The sequence below is a fragment of the Nothobranchius furzeri genome, chromosome 2 (genome assembly GCF_043380555.1).
Source record: "Nothobranchius furzeri strain GRZ-AD chromosome 2, NfurGRZ-RIMD1, whole genome shotgun sequence".
NCBI classification, from domain to species: Eukaryota; Metazoa; Chordata; class Actinopteri; order Cyprinodontiformes; family Nothobranchiidae; genus Nothobranchius; species Nothobranchius furzeri.
Window position 1 is genome coordinate 15,986,438 of NC_091742.1, and position 24,419 is coordinate 16,010,856.

At 43.5% G+C, this 24,419-nt stretch overlaps 20 non-coding genes across 20 annotated transcripts; all 20 read left to right on the forward strand.

The window, feature by feature from the left end:
* The first annotated feature begins 1,971 nt into the window (after positions 1 to 1,971).
* trnaw-cca (transfer RNA tryptophan (anticodon CCA)) lies at positions 1,972 to 2,043 on the forward strand. The gene has a single exon. It is a non-coding gene; the product is annotated as a tRNA-Trp (tRNA).
* A 971-nt stretch (positions 2,044 to 3,014) lies between these two features.
* Positions 3,015 to 3,086, forward strand: trnaw-cca (transfer RNA tryptophan (anticodon CCA)). The gene has a single exon. It is a non-coding gene; the product is annotated as a tRNA-Trp (tRNA).
* Positions 3,087 to 3,997: 911 nt separating this feature from the next.
* Positions 3,998 to 4,069, forward strand: trnaw-cca (transfer RNA tryptophan (anticodon CCA)). Its single transcript has one exon. It is a non-coding gene; the product is annotated as a tRNA-Trp (tRNA).
* A 974-nt stretch (positions 4,070 to 5,043) lies between these two features.
* trnaw-cca (transfer RNA tryptophan (anticodon CCA)) lies at positions 5,044 to 5,115 on the forward strand. The gene has a single exon. It is a non-coding gene; the product is annotated as a tRNA-Trp (tRNA).
* Positions 5,116 to 7,068: 1,953 nt separating this feature from the next.
* On the forward strand, positions 7,069 to 7,140 carry trnaw-cca (transfer RNA tryptophan (anticodon CCA)). The gene has a single exon. It is a non-coding gene; the product is annotated as a tRNA-Trp (tRNA).
* A 928-nt stretch (positions 7,141 to 8,068) lies between these two features.
* On the forward strand, positions 8,069 to 8,140 carry trnaw-cca (transfer RNA tryptophan (anticodon CCA)). Its single transcript has one exon. It is a non-coding gene; the product is annotated as a tRNA-Trp (tRNA).
* A 975-nt stretch (positions 8,141 to 9,115) lies between these two features.
* trnaw-cca (transfer RNA tryptophan (anticodon CCA)) lies at positions 9,116 to 9,187 on the forward strand. The gene has a single exon. It is a non-coding gene; the product is annotated as a tRNA-Trp (tRNA).
* Positions 9,188 to 10,115: 928 nt separating this feature from the next.
* Positions 10,116 to 10,187, forward strand: trnaw-cca (transfer RNA tryptophan (anticodon CCA)). The gene has a single exon. It is a non-coding gene; the product is annotated as a tRNA-Trp (tRNA).
* Positions 10,188 to 11,158: 971 nt separating this feature from the next.
* Positions 11,159 to 11,230, forward strand: trnaw-cca (transfer RNA tryptophan (anticodon CCA)). Its single transcript has one exon. It is a non-coding gene; the product is annotated as a tRNA-Trp (tRNA).
* A 911-nt stretch (positions 11,231 to 12,141) lies between these two features.
* Positions 12,142 to 12,213, forward strand: trnaw-cca (transfer RNA tryptophan (anticodon CCA)). Its single transcript has one exon. It is a non-coding gene; the product is annotated as a tRNA-Trp (tRNA).
* Positions 12,214 to 13,187: 974 nt separating this feature from the next.
* On the forward strand, positions 13,188 to 13,259 carry trnaw-cca (transfer RNA tryptophan (anticodon CCA)). The gene has a single exon. It is a non-coding gene; the product is annotated as a tRNA-Trp (tRNA).
* Positions 13,260 to 15,212: 1,953 nt separating this feature from the next.
* trnaw-cca (transfer RNA tryptophan (anticodon CCA)) lies at positions 15,213 to 15,284 on the forward strand. The gene has a single exon. It is a non-coding gene; the product is annotated as a tRNA-Trp (tRNA).
* Positions 15,285 to 16,212: 928 nt separating this feature from the next.
* Positions 16,213 to 16,284, forward strand: trnaw-cca (transfer RNA tryptophan (anticodon CCA)). The gene has a single exon. It is a non-coding gene; the product is annotated as a tRNA-Trp (tRNA).
* A 976-nt stretch (positions 16,285 to 17,260) lies between these two features.
* On the forward strand, positions 17,261 to 17,332 carry trnaw-cca (transfer RNA tryptophan (anticodon CCA)). Its single transcript has one exon. It is a non-coding gene; the product is annotated as a tRNA-Trp (tRNA).
* A 927-nt stretch (positions 17,333 to 18,259) lies between these two features.
* On the forward strand, positions 18,260 to 18,331 carry trnaw-cca (transfer RNA tryptophan (anticodon CCA)). Its single transcript has one exon. It is a non-coding gene; the product is annotated as a tRNA-Trp (tRNA).
* A 972-nt stretch (positions 18,332 to 19,303) lies between these two features.
* trnaw-cca (transfer RNA tryptophan (anticodon CCA)) lies at positions 19,304 to 19,375 on the forward strand. Its single transcript has one exon. It is a non-coding gene; the product is annotated as a tRNA-Trp (tRNA).
* Positions 19,376 to 20,347: 972 nt separating this feature from the next.
* trnaw-cca (transfer RNA tryptophan (anticodon CCA)) lies at positions 20,348 to 20,419 on the forward strand. Its single transcript has one exon. It is a non-coding gene; the product is annotated as a tRNA-Trp (tRNA).
* A 929-nt stretch (positions 20,420 to 21,348) lies between these two features.
* On the forward strand, positions 21,349 to 21,420 carry trnaw-cca (transfer RNA tryptophan (anticodon CCA)). The gene has a single exon. It is a non-coding gene; the product is annotated as a tRNA-Trp (tRNA).
* A 976-nt stretch (positions 21,421 to 22,396) lies between these two features.
* trnaw-cca (transfer RNA tryptophan (anticodon CCA)) lies at positions 22,397 to 22,468 on the forward strand. Its single transcript has one exon. It is a non-coding gene; the product is annotated as a tRNA-Trp (tRNA).
* A 928-nt stretch (positions 22,469 to 23,396) lies between these two features.
* On the forward strand, positions 23,397 to 23,468 carry trnaw-cca (transfer RNA tryptophan (anticodon CCA)). Its single transcript has one exon. It is a non-coding gene; the product is annotated as a tRNA-Trp (tRNA).
* The last annotated feature ends 951 nt before the right edge of the window (positions 23,469 to 24,419 follow it).

Genomic DNA, 24,419 nt, shown 5'->3' on the forward strand with positions numbered 1-24,419 from the left:
AACACAACTTGAATATCAGATGAACAACAAGGCTTTATTCAACCGGCATTCATACAAGTTATCAATCATGAACGAAACATTTCTCTTACCGTTGCTTATGGGTGGAGAGCTGAACACCCCAGTTAGAAAACGTAATCCATGAACCTCGTCAAATAGAATCCTTCAAACAGCTCTAACAGCTCTGAGCTCTGCTCTGCTCCTTATACATTCCCTGATGTGCGTGCAAAGCTGCACACCTCCACCAGGATTACCTTGATTACATCCTCATGATCACATTATGTTCGGCTCTACCATGATTATCCTCATGATAAGTGTGATTGACAAACAGTAGTGATCAATAACTTATATAAAGCAATTATACAACAGATGACAAGTTCATTTTTATTACAAGGAGCAACATTGTGGTTTTCGTCCTGGCCATGGAACGCTGGACCAGCTTTATACCTTTAGGTGGATCCTGGAGGGTGCGTGAGAGTTGGCCCAACCAATCTACATGTGTTTTGTGCATTTGGAGAAGGGTTTTGACTGCATTACTCAGGGGCATTGCAGGGGGCACTCTTTGAACATCGGGTACCAGGCCTTCTGATACGATCTGTTAGGTCACCGAATGACAGGTATCATAGCATAGTCTGCATTGCCGGCAGTAAGTCGAGCTCATTTCCGGTAAGAATTGGCCTCTGCTAACGCAGCCCTTTATCACAACATTTGTTCATAACATTTCTGGACAGGATTTGTAGGCACAGCCAAGGTGTTTTGCGAGGATCTGTTTTGGTGGCCTAAGGAGCAAGTCTCTTTTTTTTTTTTTTTTTACAGAGGATGTGGTCCTGTTTGTTTAATCAGACAGTGATCTCTGTTGTTTTATCTGTACATCACTGGTGTTGCGTCGTTGAACAGTTTTATTCAGGTCATTGAATGTTTGTGTTAGTTAAGGTTTACCATCGGCTCATTTTCATTATCATTCATTGACACCTGACTCTGTGGCGCAATGGTAGCGCGTCTGACTCCAGATGAGAAGGTTGTGTGTTCAAATCACATCAGGCCCAAAGACTGCTACTTAAACCTTCAAGGTTACACATCCATCGTCAGGACTGTAGATGTTTGATCATCCAAACTGCAACGATGGAAAGGGCAACAAAAACCCTATATAAGCCAACTGGTTAAAATCAGTGCTACAGAAAGCCGATGTTTATTGTAGGCACTCAATTGGACCAGAGAACTGCCATTGTGCTGTCAGTTCACCACTTGTGTTGCATCATTGAACAGTTTTATTCAACTCAATGAATGTTTGTTATAATTAAGGTTTACCCTTACTAAAAAGGAGACTGCAGAGTGTGTTCCAACAACAGGGAGGTCACACTCCTCAGCCTCCCTGGTGAGGTCTTGTTAATGGTTCTGTAGAGGAAGGTCGAACGGATTGTCAACCCTCAGGTTCAGCTGGATCAGCTTTATACCATTAGGGGAATCCTGGAGATGTACGTGAGAGTTTATCCAACCAATGAACATGTGTTTTGTGGATTTGGAGGAGGGTTTTGACCGCATTACTCAGGGGGCCCTGTGGGTGGCACTCTGTGAGTATCGGGTACCAGGGCTCCTTACACAGGCTCTTAGTTTCCCGAATGACCGGTGTCATAGCTCAGTCCGCATTGCCTGCAATAAGTCAAGCTCATTTCCAGTAAGAATTGGACTCTGCTAAGGCTGCCCTTTATCACCAATTTTGTTCAAAACATATATAGACAGGATTAGTAGGCACAGCCAAGGTGTTGCGAGGATCTGTTTTTGTGTTGTACGGATCAGGGCTCTACATTTTACAGAGGATGTGGTCCTGATGGTTTTTTCGAACTGTGATCTCTGTTGTTTTATCTGTACATCACTGGTGTTGCATCTTTTAACAGTTGTTTTCAGGTCAATGAATGTTTGCCATACTTAAGGTTTACCTTCACATTTTTCTTATTTTCTGTGTTATAGGAAGGTGACTCTGTGGCGCAACGGTAGCGCGTCTGACTCCAGATCAGAAGGTTGTGTGTTCAAGTCACATCAGGGTGAAGGCCTTCTGCTTATGTGTTATGTGACATAACACCCACCAGGGAGTTAGATTTTTTTTTTCATCCAAACAGTGCAAAGATAGAAAGGGTAACAATAACCTTATGTAAGCCGACTGGTTCAAATCGGTGCTACAGGAAGCCATAGTTTATTGTAGGCCCTCAATTGGACCAGAGTACTGTCGTTGGGCTATCACTACATCACTTGTGTTGCATCATTAAACAGTTTTATTCAACTCAATGAATGCTTGTTATAATTAAGGTTTACCCCTAATAAAAAGGGGGGCCGCACAGTGTGTTCCAACTAAAAGGAGATCACACTCCTCAGTCTATCTGGTAATGTCGTTTTCGGGGATCTGGAGAGGAAGGTCAGATGGATTGTCCAACTTCAGATTCAGGAGCAACATTGTGGTTTTCGTCCTGGCCATGGAACGCTGGACCAGCTTTATACCTTTAGGTGGATCCTGGAGGGTGCGTGAGAGTTGGCCCAACCAATCTACATGTGTTTTGTGCATTTGGAGAAGGGTTTTGACTGCATTACTCAGGGGCATTGCAGGGGGCACTCTTTGAACATCGGGTACCAGGCCTTCTGATACGATCTGTTAGGTCACCGAATGACATGTATCATAGCATAGTCTGCATTGCCGGCAGTAAGTCGAGCTCATTTCCGGTAAGAATTGGCCTCTGCTAACGCAGCCCTTTATCACAACATTTGTTCATAACATTTCTGGACAGGATTTGTAGGCACAGCCAAGGTGTTTTGCGAGGATCTGTTTTGGTGGCCTAAGGAGCAAGTCTCTTTTTTTTTTTTTTACAGAGGATGTGGTCCTGTTTGTTTAATCAGACAGTGATCTCTGTTGTTTTATCTGTACATCACTGGTGTTGCGTCGTTGAACAGTTTTATTCAGGTCATTGAATGTTTGTGTTAGTTAAGGTTTACCATCGGCTCATTTTCATTATCATTTGTTGACACCTGACTCTGTGGCGCAATGGTAGCGCGTCTGACTCCAGATCAGAAGGTTGTGTGTTCAAATCACATCAGGGTCAAAGACTTCTACTTAAACCTTCAAGAATACAAATCCATCGTCAGGACCCAAACTGCAACGATGGAAAGGGCAACAATAACCCTATATAAGCCAACTGGGTAAAATCAGTGGTACAGAACGCTGATGTTTATTGAAGGCACTCAATTGGACCAGAGAACTGCCATTGTGCTATCAGTTCACCACTTATGTTGCATCATTGAACAGTTTTATTCAACTCAATGAATGTTTGTTATAATTAAGGTTTACCCTTACTAAAAAGGAGACTGCAGAGTGTGTTCCAACAACAGGGAGGTCACACTCCACAGCCTCCCTGGTGAGGTCTTGTTAATGGTCCTGTAGAGGAAGGTCAGACGGATTGTCAACCCTCAGGTTCAGCTGGATCAGCTTTATACCATTAGGGGAATCCTGGAGATGTACGTGAGAGTTTATCCAACCAATCAACATGTGTTTTGTGGATTTGGAGAAGGGTTTTGACCGCATTACTCAGGGGGCCCTGTGGGTGGCACTCCGTGAGTATGGGGTACCAGGGCTCCTGACACAGGCTCTTAGTTCCCCGAATGACCGGTGTCATAGCTCGGTCCGCATTGCCTGCAATAAGTCAAGCTCATTTCCAGTAAGAATTGGACTCTGCTAAGGCTGCCCTTTATCACCAATTTTGTTCATAACATATATAGACAGGATTAGTAGGCACAGCCAAGGTGTTGCGGGGATCTGTTTTTGTGTTGTACGGATCAGGGCTCTACATTTTACAGAGGATGTGGTCCTGATGGTTTTTTCGAACTGTGATCTCTGTTGTTTTATCTGTACATCACTGGTGTTGCATCTTTTAAGAGTTGTTTTCAGGTCAATGAATGTTTGCCATACTTAAGGTTTACCTTCACATTTTTCTTATTTTCTATTTTATAGGCAGGTGACTCTGTGGCGCAACGGTAGCGCGTCTGACTCCAGATCAGAAGGTTGTGTGTTCAAATCACATCAGGGTCAATGCCTTCTACGTATGTGTTATGTGACATAACACCCATCAGGGATTTAGATTTTTTTTTTCATCCAAACAGTGCAAAGATGGAAAGGGTAACAATAACCTTATGTAAGCCGACTGGTTCAAATCGGTGCTACAGGAAGCCATAGTTTATTGTAGGCCCTCAATTGGACCAGAGTACTGTCGTTGGGCTATCACTACATCACTTGTGTTGCATCATTAAACAGTTTTATTCAACTCAATGAATGCTTGTTATAATTAAGGTTTACCCCTAATAAAAAGGGGGCCGCACAGTGTGTTCCAACTACAAGGAGATCACTCTCCTCAGTCTATCTGGTAATGTCGTTTTCGGGGATCTGGAGAGGAAGGTCAGATGGATTGTCCAACTTCAGATTCAGGAGCAACATAGTGGTTTTCGTCCTGGCCATGGAACGCTGGACCAGCTTTATACCTTTAGGTGGATCCTGGAGGGTGCGTGAGAGTTGGCCCAACCAATCTACATGTGTTTTGTGCATTTGGAGAAGGGTTTTGACTGCATTACTCAGGGGCATTGCAGGGGGCACTCTTTGAACATCGGGTACCAGGCCTTCTGATACAATCTGTTAGGTCACCGAATGACAGGTATCGTAGCATAGTCTGCATTGCCGGCAGTAAGTCTAGCTCATTTCCGGTAAGAATTGGCCTCTGCTAACACAGCCCTTTATCACAACATTTGTTCATAGCATTTCTGGACAGGATTTGTAGGCACAGCCAAGGTGTTTTGCGAGGATCTGTTTTGGTGGCCTAAGGAGCAAGTCTCTCTTTTTTTTTTTTTTTTACAGAGGATGTGGTCCTGTTTGTTTAATCAGACAGTGATCTCTGTTGTTTTATCTGTACATCACTGGTGTTGCGTCGTTGAACAGTTTTATTCAGGTCATTGAATGTTTGTGTTAGTTAAGGTTTACCATCGGCTCATTTTCATTATCATTTGTTGACACCTGACTCTGTGGCGCAATGGTAGCGCGTCTGACTCCAGATCAGAAGGTTGTGTGTTCAAATCACATCAGGGTCAAAGACTTCTACTTAAACCTTCAAGAATACAAATCCATCGTCAGGACCCAAACTGCAACGATGGAAAGGGCAACAATAACCCTATATAAGCCAACTGGGTAAAATCAGTGGTACAGAACGCTGATGTTTATTGAAGGCACTCAATTGGACCAGAGAACTGCCATTGTGCTATCAGTTCACCACTTATGTTGCATCATTGAACAGTTTTATTCAACTCAATGAATGCTTGTTATAATTAAGGTTTACCCTTACTAAAAAGGAGACTGCAGAGTGTGTTCCAACAACAGGGAGGTCACACTCCACAGCCTCCCTGGTGAGGTCTTGTTAATGGTCCTGTAGAGGAAGGTCAGACGGATTGTCAACCCTCAGGTTCAGCTGGATCAGCTTTATACCATTAGGGGAATCCTGGAGATGTACGTGAGAGTTTATCCAACCAATCAACATGTGTTTTGTGGATTTGGAGAAGGGTTTTGACCGCATTACTCAGGGGGCCCTGTGGGTGGCACTCCGTGAGTATGGGGTACCAGGGCTCCTGACACAGGCTCTTAGTTCCCCGAATGACCGGTGTCATAGCTCGGTCCGCATTGCCTGCAATAAGTCAAGCTCATTTCCAGTAAGAATTGGACTCTGCTAAGGCTGCCCTTTATCACCAATTTTGTTCATAACATATATAGACAGGATTAGTAGGCACAGCCAAGGTGTTGCGGGGATCTGTTTTTGTGTTGTACGGATCAGGGCTCTACATTTTACAGAGGATGTGGTCCTGATGGTTTTTTCGAACTGTGATCTCTGTTGTTTTATCTGTACATCACTGGTGTTGCATCTTTTAAGAGTTGTTTTCAGGTCAATGAATGTTTGCCATACTTAAGGTTTACCTTCACATTTTTCTTATTTTCTATTTTATAGGCAGGTCACTCTGTGGCGCAACGGTAGCGCGTCTGACCTCAGATCAGAAGGTTGTGTGTTCAAATCACATCAGGGTCAATGCCTTCTATGTATGTGTTATGTGACATAACACCCATCAGGGATTTAGATTTTTTTTTCATCCAAACAATGCAAAGATGGAAAGGGTAACAATAACCTTATGTAAGCCGACTGGTTCAAATCGGTGCTACAGGAAGCCATAGTTTATTGTAGGCCCTCAATTGGACCAGAGTACTGTCGTTGGGCTATCACTACATCACTTGTGTTGCATCATTAAACAGTTTTATTCAACTCAATGAATGCTTGTTATAATTAAGGTTTACCCCTAATAAAAAGGGGGCCGCACAGTGTGTTCCAACTACAAGGAGATCACTCTCCTCAGTCTATCTGGTAATGTCGTTTTCGGGGATCTGGAGAGGAAGGTCATATGGATTGTCCAACTTCAGATTCAGGAGCAACATAGTGGTTTTCGTCCTGGCCATGGAACGCTGGACCAGCTTTATACCTTTAGGTGGACCCTGGAGGGTGCGTGAGAGTTGGCCCAACCAATCTACATGTGTTTTGTGCATTTGGAGAAGGGTTTTGACTGCATTACTCAGGGGCATTGCAGGGGGCACTCTTTGAACATCGGGTACCAGGCCTTCTGATACAATCTGTTAGGTCACCGAATGACAGGTATCGTAGCATAGTCTGCATTGCCGGCAGTAAGTCTAGCTCATTTCCGGTAAGAATTGGCCTCTGCTAACACAGCCCTTTATCACAACATTTGTTCATAGCATTTCTGGACAGGATTTGTAGGCACAGCCAAGGTGTTTTGCGAGGATCTGTTTTGGTGGCCTAAGGAGCAAGTCTCTCTTTTTTTTTTTTTACAGAGGATGTGGTCCTGTTTGTTTAATCAGACAGTGATCTCTGTTGTTTTATCTGTACATCACTGGTGTTGCGTCGTTGAACAGTTTTATTCAGGTCATTGAATGTTTGTGTTAGTTAAGGTTTACCATCGGCTCATTTTCATTATCATTTGTTGACACCTGACTCTGTGGCGCAATGGTAGCGCGTCTGACTCCAGATAAGAAGGTTGTGTGTTCAAATCACATCAGGGTCAAAGACTTCTACTTAAACCTTCAAGGTTACAAATCCATCATCAAGACTGTAAATGTTTAATCATCCAAACTGCAACGATGGAAAGGGCAACAATAACCCTATATAAGCCAACTGGTTAAAATCAGTGCTACAGAACGCCAATGTTTATTGAAGGCACTCAATTGGACCAGAGAACTGCCATTGTGCTATCAGTTCACCACTTATGTTGCATCATTGAACAGTTTTATTCAACTCAATGAATGTTTGTTATAATTAAGGTTTACCCTTACTAAAAAGGAGACTGCAGAGTGTGTTCCAACAACAGGGAGGTCACACTCCACAGCCTCCCTGGTGAGGTCTTGTTAATGGTCCTGTAGAGGAAGGTCAGACGGATTGTCAACCCTCAGGTTCAGCTGGATCAGCTTTATACCATTAGGGGAATCCTGGAGATGTACGTGAGAGTTTATCCAACCAATGAACATGTGTTTTGTGGATTTGGAGAAGGGTTTTGACCGCATTACTCAGGGGGCCCTGTGGGTGGCACTCCGTGAGTATGGGGTACCAGGGCTCCTGACACAGGCTCTTAGTTCCCCGAATGACCGGTGTCATAGCTCGGTCCGCATTGCCTGCAATAAGTCAAGCTCATTTCCAGTAAGAATTGGACTCTGCTAAGGCTGCCCTTTATCACCAATTTTGTTCATAACATATATAGACAGGATTAGTAGGCACAGCCAAGGTGTTGCGGGGATCTGTTTTTGTGTTGTACGGATCAGGGCTCTACATTTTACAGAGGATGTGGTCCTGATGGTTTTTTCGAACTGTGATCTCTGTTGTTTTATCTGTACATCACTGGTGTTGCATCTTTTAAGAGTTGTTTTCAGGTCAATGAATGTTTGCCATACTTAAGGTTTACCTTCACATTTTTCTTATTTTCAAATTTATAGGCAGGTGACTCTGTGTCGCAACGGTAGCGTGTCTGACTCCAGATCAGAAGGTTGTGTGTTCAAATCACATCAGGGTCAATGCCTTCTACTTATGTGTTTTGTGACATAACACCCATCAGGATTTTAGATATATTTTTTTCATCCAAACAGTGCAAAGATGGAAAGGGTAACAATAACCTTATGTAAGCCGACTGGTTCAAATCGGTGTTACAGGAAGCCATAGTTTATTGTAGGCCCTCAATTGGACCAGAGTACTGTCGTTGGGCTATCACTACATCACTTGTGTTGCATCATTAAACAGTTTTATTCAACTCAATGAATGCTTGTTATAATTAAGGTTTACCCCTAATAAAAAGGGGGGCCGCACAGTGTGTTCCAACTACAAGGAGATCACTCTCCTCAGTCTATCTGGTAATGTCGTTTTCGGGGATCTGGAGAGGAAGGTCAAATGGATTGTCCAACTTCAGATTCAGGAGCAACATAGTGGTTTTCGTCCTGGCCATGGAACGCTGGACCAGCTTTATACCTTTAGGTGGATCCTGGAGGGTGCGTGAGAGTTGGCCCAACCAATCTACATGTGTTTTGTGCATTTGGAGAAGGGTTTTGACTGCATTACTCAGGGGCATTGCAGGGGGCACTCTTTGAACATCGGGTACCAGGCCTTCTGATACAATCTGTTAGGTCACCGAATGACAGGTATCGTAGCATAGTCTGCATTGCCGGCAGTAAGTCTAGCTCATTTCCGGTAAGAATTGGCCTCTGCTAACACAGCCCTTTATCACAACATTTGTTCATAGCATTTCTGGACAGGATTTGTAGGCACAGCCAAGGTGTTTTGCGAGGATCTGTTTTGGTGGCCTAAGGAGCAAGTTTCTCTTTTTTTTTTTTTTTACAGAGGATGTGGTCCTGTTTGTTTAATCAGACAGTGATCTCTGTTGTTTTATCTGTACATCACTGGTGTTGCGTCGTTGAACAGTTTTATTCAGGTCATTGAATGTTTGTGTTAGTTAAGGTTTACCATCGGCTCATTTTCATTATCATTTGTTGACACCTGACTCTGTGGTGCAATGGTAGCGCGTCTGACTCCAGATCAGAAGGGTGTGTGTTCAAATCACATCAGGGTCAAAGACTTCTACTTAAAACTTCAAGGTTACAAATCCATCGTCAGGACTGTAAATGTTTGATCATCCAAACTGCAATGATGGAAAGGGCAACAATAACCCTATATAAGCCAACTGGTTAAAATGAGTGGTACAGAACGCCGACGTTTATTGAAGGCACTCAATTGGACCAGAGAACTGCCATTGTGCTATCAGTTCACCACTTATGTTGCATCATTGAACAGTTTTATTCAACTCAATGAATGTTTGTTATAATTACGGTTTACCCTTACTAAAATGGAGACTGCAGAGTGTGTTCCAACAACAGGGAGGTCACACTCCACAGCCTCCCTGGTGAGGTCTTGTTAATGGTCCTGTAGAGGAAGGTCAGACGGATTGTCAACCCTCAGGTTCAGCTGGATCAGCTTTATACCATTAGGGGAATCCTGGAGATGTACGTGAGAGTTTATCCAACCAATCAACATGTGTTTTGTGGATTTGGAGAAGGGTTTTGACCGCATTACTCAGGGGGCCCTGTGGGTGGCACTCCGTGAGTATGGGGTACCAGGGCTCCTGACACAGGCTCAAAGTTCCCCGAATGACCGGTGTCATAGCTCGGTCCGCATTGCCTGCAATAAGTCAAGCTCATTTCCAGTAAGAATTGGACTCTGCTAAGGCTGCCCTTTATCACCAATTTTGTTCATAACATATATAGACAGGATTAGTAGGCACAGCCAAGGTGTTGCGGGGATCTGTTTTTGTGTTGTACGGATCAGGGCTCTACATTTTACAGAGGATGTGGTCCTGATGGTTTTTTCGAACTGTGATCTCTGTTGTTTTATCTGTACATCACTGGTGTTGCATCTTTTAAGAGTTGTTTTCAGGTCAATGAATGTTTGCCATACTTAAGGTTTACCTTCACATTTTTCTTCTTTTCAAATTTATAGGCAGGTGACTCTGTGGCGCAACGGTAGCGCGTCTGACTCCAGATCAGAAGGTTGTGTGTTCAAGTCACATCAGGGTGAAGGCCTTCTGCTTATGTGTTATGTGACATAACACCCACCAGGGAGTTAGATTTTTTTTTTCATCCAAACAGTGCAAAGATAGAAAGGGTAACAATAACCTTATGTAAGCCGACTGGTTCAAATCGGTGCTACAGGAAGCCATAGTTTATTGTAGGCCCTCAATTGGACCAGAGTACTGTCGTTGGGCTATCACTACATCACTTGTGTTGCATCATTAAACAGTTTTATTCAACTCAATGAATGCTTGTTATAATTAAGGTTTACCCCTAATAAAAAGGGGGGCCGCACAGTGTGTTCCAACTAAAAGGAGATCACACTCCTCAGTCTATCTGGTAATGTCGTTTTCGGGGATCTGGAGAGGAAGGTCAGATGGATTGTCCAACTTCAGATTCAGGAGCAACATTGTGGTTTTCGTCCTGGCCATGGAACGCTGGACCAGCTTTATACCTTTAGGTGGATCCTGGAGGGTGCGTGAGAGTTGGCCCAACCAATCTACATGTGTTTTGTGCATTTGGAGAAGGGTTTTGACTGCATTACTCAGGGGCATTGCAGGGGGCACTCTTTGAACATCGGGTACCAGGCCTTCTGATACGATCTGTTAGGTCACCGAATGACATGTATCATAGCATAGTCTGCATTGCCGGCAGTAAGTCGAGCTCATTTCCGGTAAGAATTGGCCTCTGCTAACGCAGCCCTTTATCACAACATTTGTTCATAACATTTCTGGACAGGATTTGTAGGCACAGCCAAGGTGTTTTGCGAGGATCTGTTTTGGTGGCCTAAGGAGCAAGTCTCTTTTTTTTTTTTTTACAGAGGATGTGGTCCTGTTTGTTTAATCAGACAGTGATCTCTGTTGTTTTATCTGTACATCACTGGTGTTGCGTCGTTGAACAGTTTTATTCAGGTCATTGAATGTTTGTGTTAGTTAAGGTTTACCATCGGCTCATTTTCATTATCATTTGTTGACACCTGACTCTGTGGCGCAATGGTAGCGCGTCTGACTCCAGATCAGAAGGTTGTGTGTTCAAATCACATCAGGGTCAAAGACTTCTACTTAAACCTTCAAGAATACAAATCCATCGTCAGGACCCAAACTGCAACGATGGAAAGGGCAACAATAACCCTATATAAGCCAACTGGGTAAAATCAGTGGTACAGAACGCTGATGTTTATTGAAGGCACTCAATTGGACCAGAGAACTGCCATTGTGCTATCAGTTCACCACTTATGTTGCATCATTGAACAGTTTTATTCAACTCAATGAATGTTTGTTATAATTAAGGTTTACCCTTACTAAAAAGGAGACTGCAGAGTGTGTTCCAACAACAGGGAGGTCACACTCCACAGCCTCCCTGGTGAGGTCTTGTTAATGGTCCTGTAGAGGAAGGTCAGACGGATTGTCAACCCTCAGGTTCAGCTGGATCAGCTTTATACCATTAGGGGAATCCTGGAGATGTACGTGAGAGTTTATCCAACCAATCAACATGTGTTTTGTGGATTTGGAGAAGGGTTTTGACCGCATTACTCAGGGGGCCCTGTGGGTGGCACTCCGTGAGTATGGGGTACCAGGGCTCCTGACACAGGCTCTTAGTTCCCCGAATGACCGGTGTCATAGCTCGGTCCGCATTGCCTGCAATAAGTCAAGCTCATTTCCAGTAAGAATTGGACTCTGCTAAGGCTGCCCTTTATCACCAATTTTGTTCATAACATATATAGACAGGATTAGTAGGCACAGCCAAGGTGTTGCGGGGATCTGTTTTTGTGTTGTACGGATCAGGGCTCTACATTTTACAGAGGATGTGGTCCTGATGGTTTTTTCGAACTGTGATCTCTGTTGTTTTATCTGTACATCACTGGTGTTGCATCTTTTAAGAGTTGTTTTCAGGTCAATGAATGTTTGCCATACTTAAGGTTTACCTTCACATTTTTCTTATTTTCTATTTTATAGGCAGGTGACTCTGTGGCGCAACGGTAGCGCGTCTGACTCCAGATCAGAAGGTTGTGTGTTCAAATCACATCAGGGTCAATGCCTTCTACGTATGTGTTATGTGACATAACACCCATCAGGGATTTAGATTTTTTTTTTCATCCAAACAGTGCAAAGATGGAAAGGGTAACAATAACCTTATGTAAGCCGACTGGTTCAAATCGGTGCTACAGGAAGCCATAGTTTATTGTAGGCCCTCAATTGGACCAGAGTACTGTCGTTGGGCTATCACTACATCACTTGTGTTGCATCATTAAACAGTTTTATTCAACTCAATGAATGCTTGTTATAATTAAGGTTTACCCCTAATAAAAAGGGGGCCGCACAGTGTGTTCCAACTACAAGGAGATCACTCTCCTCAGTCTATCTGGTAATGTCGTTTTCGGGGATCTGGAGAGGAAGGTCAGATGTATTGTCCAACTTCAGATTCAGGAGCAACATAGTGGTTTTCGTCCTGGCCATGGAACGCTGGACCAGCTTTATACCTTTAGGTGGATCCTGGAGGGTGCGTGAGAGTTGGCCCAACCAATCTACATGTGTTTTGTGCATTTGGAGAAGGGTTTTGACTGCATTACTCAGGGGCATTGCAGGGGGCACTCTTTGAACATCGGGTACCAGGCCTTCTGATACAATCTGTTAGGTCACCGAATGACAGGTATCGTAGCATAGTCTGCATTGCCGGCAGTAAGTCTAGCTCATTTCCGGTAAGAATTGGCCTCTGCTAACACAGCCCTTTATCACAACATTTGTTCATAGCATTTCTGGACAGGATTTGTAGGCACAGCCAAGGTGTTTTGCGAGGATCTGTTTTGGTGGCCTAAGGAGCAAGTCTCTCTTTTTTTTTTTTTTTTACAGAGGATGTGGTCCTGTTTGTTTAATCAGACAGTGATCTCTGTTGTTTTATCTGTACATCACTGGTGTTGCGTCGTTGAACAGTTTTATTCAGGTCATTGAATGTTTGTGTTAGTTAAGGTTTACCATCGGCTCATTTTCATTATCATTTGTTGACACCTGACTCTGTGGCGCAATGGTAGCGCGTCTGACTCCAGATCAGAAGGTTGTGTGTTCAAATCACATCAGGGTCAAAGACTTCTACTTAAACCTTCAAGAATACAAATCCATCGTCAGGACCCAAACTGCAACGATGGAAAGGGCAACAATAACCCTATATAAGCCAACTGGGTAAAATCAGTGGTACAGAACGCTGATGTTTATTGAAGGCACTCAATTGGACCAGAGAACTGCCATTGTGCTATCAGTTCACCACTTATGTTGCATCATTGAACAGTTTTATTCAACTCAATGAATGTTTGTTATAATTAAGGTTTACCCTTACTAAAAAGGAGACTGCAGAGTGTGTTCCAACAACAGGGAGGTCACACTCCACAGCCTCCCTGGTGAGGTCTTGTTAATGGTCCTGTAGAGGAAGGTCAGACGGATTGTCAACCCTCAGGTTCAGCTGGATCAGCTTTATACCATTAGGGGAATCCTGGAGATGTACGTGAGAGTTTATCCAACCAATCAACATGTGTTTTGTGGATTTGGAGAAGGGTTTTGACCGCATTACTCAGGGGGCCCTGTGGGTGGCACTCCGTGAGTATGGGGTACCAGGGCTCCTGACACAGGCTCTTAGTTCCCCGAATGACCGGTGTCATAGCTCGGTCCGCATTGCCTGCAATAAGTCAAGCTCATTTCCAGTAAGAATTGGACTCTGCTAAGGCTGCCCTTTATCACCAATTTTGTTCATAACATATATAGACAGGATTAGTAGGCACAGCCAAGGTGTTGCGGGGATCTGTTTTTGTGTTGTACGGATCAGGGCTCTACATTTTACAGAGGATGTGGTCCTGATGGTTTTTTCGAACTGTGATCTCTGTTGTTTTATCTGTACATCACTGGTGTTGCATCTTTTAAGAGTTGTTTTCAGGTCAATGAATGTTTGCCATACTTAAGGTTTACCTTCACATTTTTCTTATTTTCTATTTTATAGGCAGGTCACTCTGTGGCGCAACGGTAGCGCGTCTGACCTCAGATCAGAAGGTTGTGTGTTCAAATCACATCATGGTCAATGCCTTCTATGTATGTGTTATGTGACATAACACCCATCAGGGATTTAGATTTTTTTTTCATCCAAACAATGCAAAGATGGAAAGGGTAACAATAACCTTATGTAAGCCGACTGGTTCAAATCGGTGCTACAGGAAGCCATAGTTTATTGTAGGCCCTCAATTGGACCAGAGTACTGTCGTTGGGCTATCACTACATCACTTGTGTTGCATCATTAAACAGTTTTATTCAACTCAATGAATGCTTGTTATAATTAAGGTTTACCCCTAATAAAAAGGGGGCCGCACAGTGTGTTCCAACTACAAGGAGATCACTCTCCTCAGTCTATCTGGTAATGTCGTTTTCGGGGATCTGGAGAGGAAGGTCATATGGATTGTCCAACTTCAGATTCAGGAGCAACATAGTGGTTTTCGTCCTGGCCATGGAACGCTGGACCAGCTTTATACCTTTAGGTGGACCCTGGAGGGTGCGTGAGAGTTGGCCCAACCAATCTACATGTGTTTTGTGCATTTGGAGAAGGGTTTTGACTGCATTACTCAGGGGCATTGCAGGGGGCACTCTTTGAACATCGGGTACCAGGCCTTCTGATACAATCTGTTAGGTCACCGAATGACAGGTATCGTAGCATAGTCTGCATTGCCGGCAGTAAGTCTAGCTCATTTCCGGTAAGAATTGGCCTCTGCTAACACAGCCCTTTATCACAACATTTGTTCATAGCATTTCTGGACAGGATTTGTAGGCACAGCCAAGGTGTTTTGCGAGGATCTGTTTTGGTGGCCTAAGGAGCAAGTCTCTCTTTTTTTTTTTTTACAGAGGATGTGGTCCTGTTTGTTTAATCAGACAGTGATCTCTGTTGTTTTATCTGTACATCACTGGTGTTGCGTCGTTGAACAGTTTCATTCAGGTCATTGAATGTTTGTGTTAGTTAAGGTTTACCATCGGCTCATTTTCATTATCATTTGTTGACACCTGACTCTGTGGCGCAATGGTAGCGCGTCTGACTCCAGATCAGAAGGTTGTGTGTTCAAATCACATCAGGGTCAAAGACTTCTACTTAAACCTTCAAGGTTACAAATCCATCATCAAGACTGTAAATGTTTAATCATCCAAACTGCAACGATGGAAAGGGCAACAATAACCCTATATAAGCCAACTGGTTAAAATCAGTGCTACAGAACGCCAATGTTTATTGAAGGCACTCAATTGGACCAGAGAACTGCCATTGTGCTATCAGTTCACCACTTATGTTGCATCATTGAACAGTTTTATTCAACTCAATGAATGTTTGTTATAATTAAGGTTTACCCTTACTAAAAAGGAGACTGCAGAGTGTGTTCCAACAACAGGGAGGTCACACTCCACAGCCTCCCTGGTGAGGTCTTGTTAATGGTCCTGTAGAGGAAGGTCAGACGGATTGTCAACCCTCAGGTTCAGCTGGATCAGCTTTATACCATTAGGGGAATCCTGGAGATGTACGTGAGAGTTTATCCAACCAATGAACATGTGTTTTGTGGATTTGGAGAAGGGTTTTGACCGCATTACTCAGGGGGCCCTGTGGGTGGCACTCCGTGAGTATGGGGTACCAGGGCTCCTGACACAGGCTCTTAGTTCCCCGAATGACCGGTGTCATAGCTCGGTCCGCATTGCCTGCAATAAGTCAAGCTCATTTCCAGTAAGAATTGGACTCTGCTAAGGCTGCCCTTTATCACCAATTTTGTTCATAACATATATAGACAGGATTAGTAGGCACAGCCAAGGTGTTGCGGGGATCTGTTTTTGTGTTGTACGGATCAGGGCTCTACATTTTACAGAGGATGTGGTCCTGATGGTTTTTTCGAACTGTGATCTCTGTTGTTTTATCTGTACATCACTGGTGTTGCATCTTTTAAGAGTTGTTTTCAGGTCAATGAATGTTTGCCATACTTAAGGTTTACCTTCACATTTTTCTTATTTTCAAATTTATAGGCAGGTGACTCTGTGTCGCAACGGTAGCGTGTCTGACTCCAGATCAGAAGGTTGTGTGTTCAAATCACATCAGGGTCAATGCCTTCTACTTATGTGTTTTGTGACATAACACCCATCAGGATTTTAGATATATTTTTTTCATCCAAACAGTGCAAAGATGGAAAGGGTAACAATAACCTTATGTAAGCCGACTGGTTCAAATCGGTGTTACAGGAAGCCATAGTTTATTGTAGGCCCTCAATTGGACCAGAGTACTGTCGTTGGGCTATCACTACATCACTTGTGTTGCATCATTAAACAGTTTTATTCAACTCAATGAATGCTTGTTATAATTAAGGTTTACCCCTAATAAAAAGGGGGGCCGCACAGTGTGTTCCAACTACAAGGAGATCACTCTCCTCAGTCTATCTGGTAATGTCGTTTTCGGGGATCTGGAGAGGAAGGTCAAATGGATTGTCCAACTTCAGATTCAGGAGCAACATAGTGGTTTTCGTCCTGGCCATGGAACGCTGGACCAGCTTTATACCTTTAGGTGGATCCTGGAGGGTGCGTGAGAGTTGGCCCAACCAATCTACATGTGTTTTGTGCATTTGGAGAAGGGTTTTGACTGCATTACTCAGGGGCATTGCAGGGGGCACTCTTTGAACATCGGGTACCAGGCCTTCTGATACAATCTGTTAGGTCACCGAATGACAGGTATCGTAGCATAGTCTGCATTGCCGGCAGTAAGTCTAGCTCATTTCCGGTAAGAATTGGCCTCTGCTAACACAGCCCTTTATCACAACATTTGTTCATAGCATTTCTGGACAGGATTTGTAGGCACAGCCAAGGTGTTTTGCGAGGATCTGTTTTGGTGGCCTAAGGAGCAAGTTTCTCTTTTTTTTTTTTTTTTACAGAGGATGTGGTCCTGTTTGTTTAATCAGACAGTGATCTCTGTTGTTTTATCTGTACATCACTGGTGTTGCGTCGTTGAACAGTTTTATTCAGGTCATTGAATGTTTGTGTTAGTTAAGGTTTACCATCGGCTCATTTTCATTATCATTTGTTGACACCTGACTCTGTGGTGCAATGGTAGCGCGTCTGACTCCAGATCAGAAGGGTGTGTGTTCAAATCACATCAGGGTCAAAGACTTCTACTTAAAACTTCAAGGTTACAAATCCATCGTCAGGACTGTAAATGTTTGATCATCCAAACTGCAATGATGGAAAGGGCAACAATAACCCTATATAAGCCAACTGGTTAAAATGAGTGGTACAGAACGCCGACGTTTATTGAAGGCACTCAATTGGACCAGAGAACTGCCATTGTGCTATCAGTTCACCACTTATGTTGCATCATTGAACAGTTTTATTCAACTCAATGAATGTTTGTTATAATTACGGTTTACCCTTACTAAAATGGAGACTGCAGAGTGTGTTCCAACAACAGGGAGGTCACACTCCACAGCCTCCCTGGTGAGGTCTTGTTAATGGTCCTGTAGAGGAAGGTCAGACGGATTGTCAACCCTCAGGTTCAGCTGGATCAGCTTTATACCATTAGGGGAATCCTGGAGATGTACGTGAGAGTTTATCCAACCAATCAACATGTGTTTTGTGGATTTGGAGAAGGGTTTTGACCGCATTACTCAGGGGGCCCTGTGGGTGGCACTCCGTGAGTATGGGGTACCAGGGCTCCTGACACAGGCTCAAAGTTCCCCGAATGACCGGTGTCATAGCTCGGTCCGCATTGCCTGCAATAAGTCAAGCTCATTTCCAGTAAGAATTGGACTCTGCTAAGGCTGCCCTTTATCACCAATTTTGTTCATAACATATATAGACAGGATTAGTAGGCACAGCCAAGGTGTTGCGGGGATCTGTTTTTGTGTTGTACGGATCAGGGCTCTACATTTTACAGAGGATGTGGTCCTGATGGTTTTTTCGAACTGTGATCTCTGTTGTTTTATCTGTACATCACTGGTGTTGCATCTTTTAAGAGTTGTTTTCAGGTCAATGAATGTTTGCCATACTTAAGGTTTACCTTCACATTTTTCTTATTTTCCATTTATAGGCAGGTGACTCTGTGGCGCAACGGTAGCGCGTCTGATTCCAGATCAGAAGGTTGTGTGTTCAAATCACATCATGGTCAATGCCTTCTACTTATGTGTTATGTGACATAACACCCATCAGGGATTTAGATATTTTTTTTCATCCAAACAGTGCAAAGATGGAAAGGGTAACAATAACCTTATGTAAGCCGACTGGTTCAAATCGGTGCTACAGGAAGCCATAGTTTATTGTAGGCCCTCAATTGGACCAGAGTACTGTCGTTGGGCTATCACTACATCACTTGTGTTGCATCATTAAACAGTTTTATTCAACTCAATGAATGCTTGTTATAATTAAGGTTTACCCCTAATAAAAAGGGGGGCCGCACAGTGTGTTCCAATTACAAGGAGATCACTCTCCTCAGTCTATCTGGTAATGTCGTTTTCGGGGATCTGGAGAGGAAGGTCAGATGGATTGTCCAACTTCAGATTCAGGAGCAACATAGTGGTTTTTGTCCTGGCCATGGAACGCTGGACCAGCTTTATACCTTTAGGTGGATCCTGGAGGGTGCGTGAGAGTTGGCCCAAACAATCTACATGTGTTTTGTGCATTTGGAGAAGGGTTTTGACTGCATTACTCAGGGGCATTGCAGGGGGCACTCTTTGAACATCGGGTACCAGGCCTTCTGATACAATCTGTTAGGTCACCGAATGACAGGTATCGTAGCATAGTCTGCATTGCCGGCAGTAAGTCTAGCTCATTTCCGGTAAGAATTGGCCTCTGCTAACACAGCCCTTTATCACAACATTTGTTCATAGCATTTCTGGACAGGATTTGTAGGCACAGCCAAGGTGTTTTGCGAGGATCTGTTTTGGTGGCCTAAGGAGCAAGTCTCTTTTTTTTTTTTTACAGAGGATGTGGTCCTGTTTGTTTAATCAGACAGTGATCTCTGTTGTTTTATCTGTACATCACTGGTGTTGCATCTTTTAACAGTTGTTTTCAGGTCAATGAATGTTTGCCAAACTTAAGGTTTACCTTCACATTTTCCTTATTTTCTATTTTATAGGCAGGTGACTCTGTGGCGCAACGGTAGCGCGTCTGACTCCAGATCAGAAGGTTGTGTGTTCAAATCACATAAGGGTCAATGCCTTCTACTTATGTGTTATGTGACATAACACCCATCAGGGATTTAGATATTTTTTTTTCATCCAAACAGTGCAAAGATGGAAAGGGTAACAATAACCTTATGTAAGCCGACTGGTTCAAATCGGTGCTACAGGAAGCCATAGTTTATTGTAGGCCCTCAATTGGACCAGAGTACTGTCGTTGGGCTATCACTACATCACTTGTGTTGCATCATTAAACAGTTTTATTCAACTCAATGAATGCTTGTTATAATTAAGGTTTACCCCTAATAAAAAGGGGGGCCGCACAGTGTGTTCCAACTACAAGGAGATCACTCTCCTCAGTCTATCTGGTAATGTCGTTTTCGGGGATCTGGAGAGGAAGGTCAAATCGATTGTCCAACTTCAGATTCAGGAGCAACATAGTGGTTTTCGTCCTGGCCATGGAACGCTGGACCAGCTTTATACCTTTAGGTGGATCCTGGAGGGTGCGTGAGAGTTGGCCCAACCAATCTACATGTGTTTTGTGCATTTGGAGAAGGGTTTTGACTGCATTACTCAGGGGCATTGCAGGGGGCACTCTTTGAACATCGGGTACCAGGCCTTCTGATACAATCTGTTAGGTCACCGAATGACAGGTATCGTAGCATAGTCTGCATTGCCGGCAGTAAGTCTAGCTCATTTCCGGTAAGAATTGGCCTCTGCTAACACAGCCCTTTATCACAATATTTGTTCATAGCATTTCTGGACAGGATTTGTAGGCACAGCCAAGGTGTTTTGCGAGGATCTGTTTTGGTGGCCTAAGGAGCAAGTCTCTTTTTTTTTTTTTTACAGAGGATGTGGTCCTGTTTGTTTAATCAGACAGTGATCTCTGTTGTTTTATCTGTACATCACTGGTGTTGCGTCGTTGAACAGTTTTATTCAGGTCATTGAATGTTTGTGTTAGTTAAGGTTTACCATCGGCTCATTTTCATTATCATTTGTTGACACCTGACTCTGTGGCGCAATGGTAGCGCGTCTGACTCCAGATCAGAAGGTTGTGTGTTCAAATCACATCAGGGTCAAAGACTTCTACTTAAACCTTCAAGGGTACAAATCCATCGTCAGGACTGTAAATGTTTGATCATCATAACTGCAACGATGGAAAGGGCAACAATAACCCTATATAAGCCAACTGGTTAAAATCAGTGGTACAGAGTGCCGACGTTTATTGAAGGCACTCAATTGGACCAGAGAACTGCCATTGTGCTATCAGTTCATCACTTATGTTGCATCATTGAACAGTTTTATTCAACTCAATGAATGTTTGTTATAATTAAGGTTTACCCTTACTAAAAAGGAGACTGCAGAGTGTGTTCCAACAACAGGGAGGTCACACTCCACAGCCTCCCTGGTGAGGTCTTGTTAATGGTCCTGTAGAGGAAGGTCAGACGGATTGTCAACCCTCAGGTTCAGCTGGATCAGCTTTATACCATTAGGGGAATCCTGGAGATGTACGTGAGAGTTTATCCAACCAATCAACATGTGTTTTGTGGATTTGGAGAAGGGTTTTGACCACATTACTCAGGGGGCCCTGTGGGTGGCACTCCGTGAGTATGGGGTACCAGGGCTCCTGACACAGGCTCTTAGTTCCCCGAATGACCGGTGTCATAGCTCGGTCCGCATTGCCTGCAATAAGTCAAGCTCATTTCCAGTAAGAATTGGACTCTGCTAAGGCTGCCCTTTATCACCAATTTTGTTCATAACATATATAGACAGGATTAGTAGGCACAGCCAAGGTGTTGTGGGGATCTGTTTTTGTGTTGTACGGATCAGGGCTCTACATTTTACAGAGGATGTGGTCCTGATGGTTTTTTCGAACTGTGATCTCTGTTGTTTTATCTGTACATCACTGGTTTTGCATCTTTTAAGAGTTGTTTTCAGGTCAATGAATGTTTGCCATACTTAAGGTTTACCTTCACATTTTTTGTTATTTTCTATTTTATAGGCAGGTGACTCTGTGGCGCAATGGTAGCGCGTCTGACTCCAGATCAGAAGGTTGTGTGTTCTAATCACATCAGGGTCAATGCCTTCTACTTATGTGTTATGTGACATAACACCCATTAGGGATTTAGATATTTTTTTTCATCCAAACAGTGCAAAGATGGAAAGGGTAACAATAACCTTATGTAAGCCGACTGGTTCAAATCGGTGCTACAGGAAGCCATAGTTTATTGTAGGCCCTCAATTGGACCAGAGTACTGTCATTGGGCTATCACTACATCACTTGTGTTGCATCATTAAACAGTTTTATTCAACTCAATGAATGCTTGTTATAATTAAGGTTTACCCCTAATAAAAAGGGGGGCCGCACAGTGTGTTCCAACTACAAGGAGATCACTCTCCTCAGTCTATCTGGTAATGTCGTTTTCGGGGATCTGGAGAGGAAGGTCAAATGGATTGTCCAACTTCAGATTCAGGAGCAACATAGTGGTTTTCGTCCTGGCCATGGAACGCTGGACCAGCTTTATACCTTTAGGTGGATCCTGGAGGGTGCGTGAGAGTTGGCCCAACCAATCTACATGTGTTTTGTGCATTTGGAGAAGGGTTTTGACTGCATTACTCAGGGGCATTGCAGGGGGCACTCTTTGAACATCGGGTACCAGGCCTTCTGATACAATCTGTTAGGTCACCGAATGACAGGTATCGTAGCATAGTCTGCATTGCCGTCAGTAAGTCTATCTCATTTCCGGTAAGAATTGGCCTCTGCTAACGCAGCCCTTTATCACAACATTTGTTCATAGCATTTCTGGACAGGATTTGTAGGCACAGCCAAGGTGTTTTGCGAGGATCTGTTTTGGTGGCCTAAGGAGCAAGTCTCTCTTTTTTTTTTTTTTTTTACAGAGGATGTGGTCCTGTTTATTTAATCAGACAGTGATCTCTGTTGTTTTATCTGTACATCACTGGTGTTGCGTCGTTGAACAGTTTTATTCAGGTCATTGAATGTTTGTGTTAGTTAAGGTTTACCATCGGCTCATTTTCATTATCATTTGTTGACACCTGACTCTGTGGCGCAATGGTAGCGCGTCTGACTCCAGATCAGAAGGTTGTGTGTTCAAATCACATCAGGGTCAAAGACTTCTACTTAAACCTTCAAGGTTACAAATCCATCGTCAGGACTGTAAATGTTTGATCATCATAACTGCAACGATGGAAAGGGCAACAATAACCCTATATAAGCCAACTGGTTAAAATCAGTGGTACAGAATGCCAACATTTATTGAAGGCACTCAATTGGACCAGAGAACTGCCATTGTGCTATCAGTTCATCACTTATGTTGCATCATTGAACAGTTTTATTCAACTCAATGAATGTTTGTTATAATTAAGGTTTACCCTTACTAAAAAGGAGACTGCAGAGTGTGTTCCAACAACAGGGAGGTCACACTCCACAGCCTCCCTGGTGAGGTCTTGTTAATGGTCCTGTAGAGGAAGGTCAGACGGATTGTCAACCCTCAGGTTCAGCTGGATCAGCTTTATACCATTAGGGGAATCCTGGAGATGTACGTGAGAGTTTATCCAACCAATCAACATGTGTTTTGTGGATTTGGAGAAGGGTTTTGACCGCATTACTCAGGGGGCCCTGTGGGTGGCACTCCGTGAGTATGGGGTACCAGGGCTCCTGACACAGGCTCTTAGTTCCCCAAATGACCGGTGTCATAGCTCGGTCCGCATTGCCTGCAATAAGTCAAGCTCATTTCCAGTAAGAATTGGACTCTGCTAAGGCTGCCCTTTATCACCAATTTTGTTCATAACATATATAGACAGGATTAGTAGGCACAGCCAAGGTGTTGCGGGGATCTGTTTTTGTGTTGTACGGATCAGGGCTCTACATTTTACAGAGGATGTGGTCCTGATGGTTTTTTCGAACTGTGATCTCTGTTGTTTTATCTGTACATCACTGGTGTTGCATCTTTTAAGAGTTGTTTTCAGGTCAATGAATGTTTGCCATACTTAAGGTTTACCTTCACATTTTTCTTATTTTCCATTTAATAGGCAGGTGACTCTGTGGCGCAACGGTAGCGCGTCTGATTCCAGATCAGAAGGTTGTGTGTTCAAATCACATCATGGTCAATGCCTTCTACTTATGTGTTATGTGACATAACACCGATCAGGGATTTAGATATTTTTTTTCATCCAAACAGTGCAAAGATGGAAAGGGTAACAATAACCTTATGTTAGCCGACTGGTTCAAATCGGTGCTACAGGAAGCCATAGTTTATTGTAGGCCCTCAATTGGACCAGAGTACTGTCGTTGGGCTATCACTACATCACTTGTGTTGCATCATTAAACAGTTTTATTCAACTCAATGAATGCTTGTTATAATTAAGGTTTACCCCTAATAAAAAGGGGGGCCGCACAGTGTGTTCCAACTACAAGGAGATCACTCTCCTCAGTCTATCTGGTAATGTCGTTTTCGGGGATCTGGAGAGGAAGGTCAGATGGATTGTCCAACTTCAGATTCAGGAGCAACATAGTGGTTTTTGTCCTGGCCATGGAACGCTGGACCAGCTTTATACCTTTAGGTGGATCCTGGAGGGTGCGTGAGAGTTGGCCCAACCAATCTACATGTGTTTTGTGCATTTGGAGAAGGGTTTTGACTGCATTACTCAGGGGCATTGCAGGGGGCACTCTTTGAACATCGGGTACCAGGCCTTCTGATACAATCTGTTAGGTCACCGAATGACAGGTATCGTAGCATAGTCTGCATTGCCGGCAGTAAGTCTAGCTCATTTCCGGTAAGAATTGGCCTCTGCTAACACAGCCCTTTATCACAACATTTGTTCATAGCATTTCTGGACAGGATTTGTAGGCACAGCCAAGGTGTTTTGCGAGGATCTGTTTTGGTGGCCTAAGGAGCAAGTCTCTCTTTTTTTTTTTTTTACAGAGGATGTGGTCCTGTTTGTTTAATCAGACAGTGATCTCTGTTGTTTTATCTGTACATCACTGGTGTTGCGTCGTTGAACAGTTTTATTCAGGTCATTGAATGTTTGTGTTAGTTAAGGTTTACCATCGGCTCATTT